The 6,188-nt window shown below is 41.6% G+C and overlaps 1 long non-coding RNA gene across 1 annotated transcript; it reads right to left on the bottom strand.

The window, feature by feature from the left end:
- Positions 1 to 4,743: 4,743 nt before the first annotated feature.
- LOC120563515 lies at positions 4,744 to 5,594 on the bottom strand. The gene is made up of 2 exons (XR_005639971.1): positions 5,067 to 5,594; positions 4,744 to 4,967 (listed from the first exon to the last, which is right to left on the bottom strand). It is a non-coding gene; the product is annotated as an uncharacterized LOC120563515 (long non-coding RNA).
- Positions 5,595 to 6,188: the final 594 nt, after the last annotated feature.

Genomic DNA, 6,188 nt, shown 5'->3' with positions numbered 1-6,188 from the left:
ATAAGTAGGCAGAACTCAAAAAATGAGGCAATCAGTTGCCAGAGTTTTTCAATAACTCTACCAACAGTTTCTTATTTACATGTGCTACTGGTTTGTTCTGTCAAAATAGCACATAAATTATGTTAAAACTATAGAGTTTTAAGTAACTGTGAAATTATCATTTTAAGTAGTGGTTACTTAAAGGGATACGCCACCGTTTGTTGAAATAGGGCTTATCACGGTCTCCCCTAGCTGTAGATAGGTGGGCCAACCCATTTTTTGTGCATGCATTGTTTTAGTCCGGTGCAACACCGGCAGCACCGCCGCTAGTTAGCATAGTGTAGTGAATGGAATCCTATGTTGCCGGTTAGCATGTTGTGAGTAAAAGTGAGCCAACAAAAGACAAAAAAGCAACCTAATTACTTGCACTGAGACAAAAAATGCATTGGCCCACCTATCTACAGCCAGGGTAGACCGTGATAAGCCCTATTTCAACAAACGGTGGCGTATTCCTTTAATAGCAGTCTATATCCTTTGCGTTCCACTTCCGGGATTGCTCCGGTGCTGCTGGATATTCTTCCGGATGCATTTATTTTCTGTTTCCTTCCGCTTTCTTTGTGTTGGAATTTTAAATTCGGTGGATTTATGAGGACTGTTGATGACTGCTCCTTAGATCTCTGCAGGGTAAATCCAGACAGCTAGCTAGACTATCTGTCCAATCTGAGTTTTCTCTCGCATGACTACCGTATTTTCCGCACTATAAGGCGCACCGGATTATAAGGCGCACCTTCAATGAACGGCCTATTTTAGAACTTTTTTCATATATAGGGCGCACCGGATTATAAGGCGCATAGAATAGTTACTGCAGTCAAACGTTTGACTGGGGTTGCGTTATGAATCCACTAGATGGAGCTGTGCTAAAGGGAATGTCAACAAAACCGTCAGATAAAGTCAAACTTTATGAAGCGTTCTGACAACTCCGTTCACTCCCTCCGCATTTAAATCTAAGTGGTCCGAGAAAATGGCGATCGTCTCAACGTGGTCCCTGACATGTTGTCATCGGCTTGTCCGCTTCCATTGGCCATATCAGAGGCAAACCTGAACGGATTGGCTAATATGAGCTACCAATCGAAAGCTTAGAAGCTAGGGAATACAATGACGCCCACATCGATCATGTAGCAAGCTGGGCAGAGAAGCTAGCGGCGATGACAAGTGCAGAAATGGAAAACGCGTTTTTCCGTTGTGATTCGGCCAGAAACTTCAACATTGTGAGGCGAACAGATCGTTTTGGAATATAAAGCTTGGATATTACATTTCCTTGGACTCTTGTGGATTTATGAAAAGTTTTGGCCAAAATACCACTTTGTTGCTGAAAGGACAACGAAATCAGGTATGGATGCACTCTCGACACCTGCGCAGATTATGGCTGAATTGTTTTATTGTAAATTGTTTACTTTGTAACGGTTGTGTAACTGCTATAAATCATCGTATGCTTTGTATGTGGGCTTAAATTAATCATTAGAGGCTAAGCTTTCAATTGGTGTGTCGCATGGCTGTATATTTTGAATATTTAATGCTTTAAAGTTATAAAAACACGAATGAATGGAAGTTTTATCGAGGTTACAGCGACGCAGTGTCCCGTCAACGGGGCAGTGATCCGGATTATAAGGCGCACTGTCATTTTTTGAGAAAATTAAAGGCTTTTAAGTGCGCCTTATAGTGCGGAAAATACGGTATTTTGCAGCGGCTCTGTGCGGAGTTTAGCACCGCCCATTTAAAGGTCCAATATGTAATATATTTACTGTAATAAATCCAAAAATGACCCCAATGCGTCATCAAATATTAAGGAAACATGCTAAGTTGAAATACTATCTTTTCTGACAACAATGCTAACACCAGTATTTTCTCCTTTTGAAATTTCTGTTTGTGTTTTGATCTGTGTGTTGTTATCAACTGCCCAGTTTGACAGCCAGGCCGGGTTGCCAGATATACCTGTAAAAACTTAAACCCAGCGCGCTACAGCTGTAACGTTAGTACAGCCATGAAAGCAGCAAACAAACGGGATAAATGGAGAAAGATTCTACCCGCCCTAAAAAAAAACATGGAGACAGCCCAAAAGGACGCAGAGTTGACTTATTTCCTCCTGAACAGGTAAGCATTAGCTTCAGGCTAATTTATCACAGCCACTAGGGACGGGCATTTTATTGTCATTTCAACATTTGTGTACTCACATTGAATTATATAGCTAGAGTTGGTTACTCGCAAAAAAAATTGAGACACAGCCAGTAAAGTGATCCCGATTGGTCCTGGCTAGTCCTGGCTAATGCCGCCATGCTAATGGCTAACGTTACCGGAAGACCAGGCAAGCAGCCCATGGCTGTTTACAAAGTGTAGTTCAGCGGCCGGAGCCGACAATGGTGAGTTATTTTAAGCCAAGAGAAGGGGGGCTGTAAATCGAGAAGAGAGGATTGTGAGTTTGCAGTGTGTTTAGCGATTGTTGCCTTAATTCTAAGCCAATGAAGTGTGTTCAGTCAGCAAGGTAGTGGTATTTTTAATGGTTCCTATTGTAATTCTAAGCCGAGGATGTGTGTCTGTCCGTCGGGTGGAGAGGACGGCAAGGTTGTGGTTTTTTTGGCGGTTCCTACTGTAATTCTAAGCCGAAAAAGTGTGTTTGTCAGTTGGGTACAGAACTCCACGTGAGAACGGGCTTTTATGACTGTCAATATAGCCAGCATATAACACTAGCTAGTTATGTCTGGCTATGTGAGACAATCGTCTAGCAACGTTGTCAACCTGGCAACCTCCGTAAACTTCGAGTCTGGGGAGGAGGGGGCATGGGAGACGACTCTCTCCAGTATTTTGAATTGTACTGCAGTAACTTTTTTTTTAACACTAGCTGTCAGTATTACATATTGCACCTTTAAAGAAATGCAACTAAACCAGAGCAAATTTTCCTCCCATCCACGAATGCAATGTGGAGTAGCCAGACTCTCCTTCAGCGCGATTTGGAGGAGGGTGTGGCAAAGCGAGACTACTTAATAGTTCCGTTAATAGTTTAAATGTTCATATTAATAAAAAAATAAGAGTTTAATAAACTCAAAATAAAGTTACAGTGCAGTCCAAGTTATGAATGAATAGTTACTATTTAAAGAAGACTGGCAATTTGGAGCAGACCTCTTGTTTTTTGTTTGTTGCAGATATGTGGTGAATAAAAACTAGGCTAAATGCTGCATCATGTCCAGTTGTAACTCTGGGGACAGAGCTGCCATAGATGATCTGAGAGTTCCGGACGGTTCGTAACATTGGAACATATATAGATAAGAAAAGTATTTTGGCAGTAAACCATTAAGTGCTTTAAAAACCAACAGTAAGGCAAGGCAAGGCAGCTTTATTTGTATAGCACATTTCAGCAACAGGGCCATTCAAAGTGCTTTACATAAAAACAGATTAAAAAAATTCAAAACAGATAAAATACGAGAATAAAAGTTACAGTGCAGTATAAGAAATTAAACATTAAAGAGCAGTTAAAACAGTTAAACGAATAAAAGCAGATACAAAAGGAATTTCTCTTTATATGCTTATATAGATTATCATACAGTTTCAACAATGCAACTTCAATATAAGAAATGAAGAGTTATTTAGAGAAAGGCAACATCAAAAAGATAGGCCTTCAGCCTTGATTTAAAAGAACTGAGAGTTGCTGCGGACCTGCAGTTTTCTGGGAGTTTATTCCAGATATGTGGAGCATAAAAACTGAACGCTGCTTCCCCCTGTTTAGTTCTGACTCTGGGGACAACAAGCAGTCCTGTCCCAGACGACCTGAGAGGTCTGGGTGGGTCATAGTGTAGCAGCAGATCAGAAATGTATTTTGGCCCTAAACCGTTTAGTGATTTACAAACCAGCAAAAGTATTTTGAAATCAATTTTTTGAGGCACTGGAAGCCAGTGGAAACACTTCAGTACTGGAGTGATGTGATCCACTTTCTTGGTCTTAGTGAGAACTGATTGATTTTTTTAGGGAGACCTGTAAAGACACCGTTACAGTAGTCAAGTCTACTGAAGATAAAAGCATGGACAAGTTTTTCCAAATCCTGCTGAGACATAAGTCCTTTAAACCTTGATATATTTTGAAGGTGATAATTCAATCAGGAGAGACGTTGTTGCAGATATGCAAACATTTATTTGTAAGAAACATTGCAAAGTACGACAATACATATATAGAGACTAGACTCCATCTAAGAAGGGATATATATATATATATATATATATATATATATATATATATATTATTGAGTTTTACATACAACCAAATATATCCCCCAATGGAACTGGTGGTGGCGACTAAAATCCATAGACCGGAAGACCAAAAGGGAGCCTTCAGCCAGATAAGACCGAGACACCGTGGTCGAAGAAGCCTGGAGGCAGAAGGGGAGGAGGCGGGTCACACTGAAACGACAATTGACAGAAGCGGGAGAGAGAACAGCTTTAAATCAAGGTAGTCAAGCTGTGATTGGTTTGAACATACCTGCCCAATTCTGATTGGTTTACACGAACGTAACACCCACCCACCAGCTGATCAGTTTAAGAGAAGCGAGTAAACGTAAATGACATCTCCCTGACAGAATTTACGCTGAGGTACATTAGGCTGACTTTGTAACTATCTTAATGACTACACCAAGATTTCTGGCTTTGTCTGTTGTTTTTAACATTGTCTGTTAGGCTCTAGTCGGACCCAGGACTGAGAACAGGCACACAAACACAGATGAGCGGTTAGCAGTGTTTTATTGGACACAATGTGGATAGTGCAGGAGGGAATGGCCAGGAGAGCAGCTCCAGGTGGAGTCGAAGCTGGAGATCAGACGGCGGGTGTGTGGCCAGGCAGCGAAGACGAGAGCTGGGTGGAAAGGCTGGTTGAGAACGGAGTTGCGAGGTGAGCAGGCAGCGAGGAGGCAGATGAGAACTGAAAAGCAGCAGGTCCAGAGGCGGGATCTGAACAGAGATGGGAAGCGTGAGACAAGCACAACGGAGGCAACAGGTATGCTAGTAACAGGACTGAATACTCTCGAGCACAGAGTGGAGCCACGTTACCACAGGAATGGTTGCAACGAACTGGCGCTGAAGAGGTGAACAGCCCGGGTAGATAACTGTTGGTTGAGTACTGGAATGAGCTGCAGCTGGGTGTTGGTTGATTACTGGAATGATCTGCAGCTGGCTGGAGCAGAGCAGGTGAGAGTGGCCACGCCCCTTGACCTAGATCCTCTTGAGTGACATGTAGACAGACACAGACAACACACACACACACACAAGGGAAAGGGGAACAGGAAAACAGGCTGGGACAGGGAGACAGACACTGACCCATAACATTGTCGTTTGAAGCTGAGTTTTAATTGTTCCTCTTTTGCTCCAAAAACAACCACCTCAGTTTTTTCTTCATTTAATTTAAGAAAGTTCAGGCACATCCAGTCGTTAATTTATTCAATGCACATATTCAGTTGTTGTATTGGACTATAGTACCCTGGCGATGAGGTTATGTAAATTTGTGTGTCATCCGCATAACTATGGTAACTTATTTTGTTGTTTTCCATAATGTGAGCCAGTGGAAGCATGTAGATGTTAAACAGAAGAGGCCCCAGAACTGAGCCTTGGGGAAGTCAGCACATCATATTTGTACAGTATACTCAGATGTATAATTACCTATAGACACAAAGTAGTCCCTATTCTTTAAATAGGATTCAAACCACTTTAGTACTGAGCCAGAAAGGCCAACCCAGTTTTCCAATAGTAATATGTCATGGTCAACCGCATCAAATGCAGCACTGAGATCAAGTAATACTAAGAATGAAACTTTGCCACTATCTGTGTTTAAGTGGATGTCATTGAATACTTTAACAAGAGCTGTCTCAGTGCTGTGGTGTGGTCAAAAAACAGAGTGGAAGGCATCAAAACTGTTGTTTAGTGACAAGAAAAGGTTGAGTTGTTGAAAAAATACCTTTTCAATGATTTTACTTAAAAATGGAAGGTTTGATATCGGCCTATAGTTGCTCATTAGTGACGTGTCTAGATTGCTCTTTTTTAGAAGTGGCTTGATGACTGGAGTTTTCAGGGCCTGTGGGAAGAAACCTGAGAGAAGAGACGTGTTTACAATCTGTAGAAGATCAGAAGCCAAACAATTCAAAACATTTTTGAAAACACCCGTTGGTAGAATATGAA

The sequence above is a fragment of the Perca fluviatilis genome, chromosome 8, assembly GCF_010015445.1.
Source record: "Perca fluviatilis chromosome 8, GENO_Pfluv_1.0, whole genome shotgun sequence".
Taxonomy (NCBI): Eukaryota; Metazoa; Chordata; class Actinopteri; order Perciformes; family Percidae; genus Perca; species Perca fluviatilis.
Note: the sequence above shows the minus strand (reverse complement) of the source record. Positions and strands in the feature narration are given on the sequence as shown.